This window comes from Leopardus geoffroyi, chromosome X (genome assembly GCF_018350155.1).
Source record: "Leopardus geoffroyi isolate Oge1 chromosome X, O.geoffroyi_Oge1_pat1.0, whole genome shotgun sequence".
NCBI lineage: Eukaryota > Metazoa > Chordata > Mammalia > Carnivora > Felidae > Leopardus > Leopardus geoffroyi.
Window position 1 is genome coordinate 107,357,385 of NC_059343.1, and position 682 is coordinate 107,358,066.

Here is a 682-nt window from a genome sequence, read left to right on the forward strand (position 1 = left end):
ACTCCTTCAGTCTTAAGGTTCCTCTTAAGAATGTAAGGGACACTACCTACTCCCCCTCAGGTTCCCCTCAGGAATTTAACAATCAAAATACCTAACTAAAATAAGTAAACCATAAAACTTATGATATATGAGGGCCAGTATGACCATAGTCTGACTCCTCACACAATGGAATCGAGCCAATCAGGAATGGACAACCCAGCACATAGAGTTATCAGGCCAATAAGGGTAGAATCTGAGAAGGAATGAGGGGGAAGGGAAGGGCCCACCCCTCCCAAGACCAAATCCTTATAAAAGAAAGTCCCTTGCCTACAGTCGTGGGCATTCACTTTCAAATGTCCCGTCTCTGTGCTCCCTTCGGCAGCACATATACTAAAAATTGGGGGGATACAGAGAAGATTAGCATGGCCTCTATGCAAGGATGACACTCAAATGCCCCCTCTCTGTAAAGAGAGCTTTCATAATATTCTTACTTTCTAATCTTATATTCTAATAAACTTTTGCCTGCTGCTCCTTTTATTCTGTGCCCACCTCTTCATTCTTCGAAGCTTAGAGACAAAGAATACCGGGTACTGAGGTAAAAGAATCCTGCAACACTATCTTAACTCTTATCTTGAAATTAAATGACCGTCCAGTTTACATGTGGTAAGCTTAGAGAGGTCATTTAAACTCACATATATGTCTA

General features: G+C 41.6%; 1 pseudogene; it reads left to right on the plus strand.

The window, feature by feature from the left end:
* The first annotated feature begins 345 nt into the window (after nt 1-345).
* LOC123595523 lies at nt 346-444 on the plus strand (annotated as a pseudogene).
* Nucleotides 445-682: the final 238 nt, after the last annotated feature.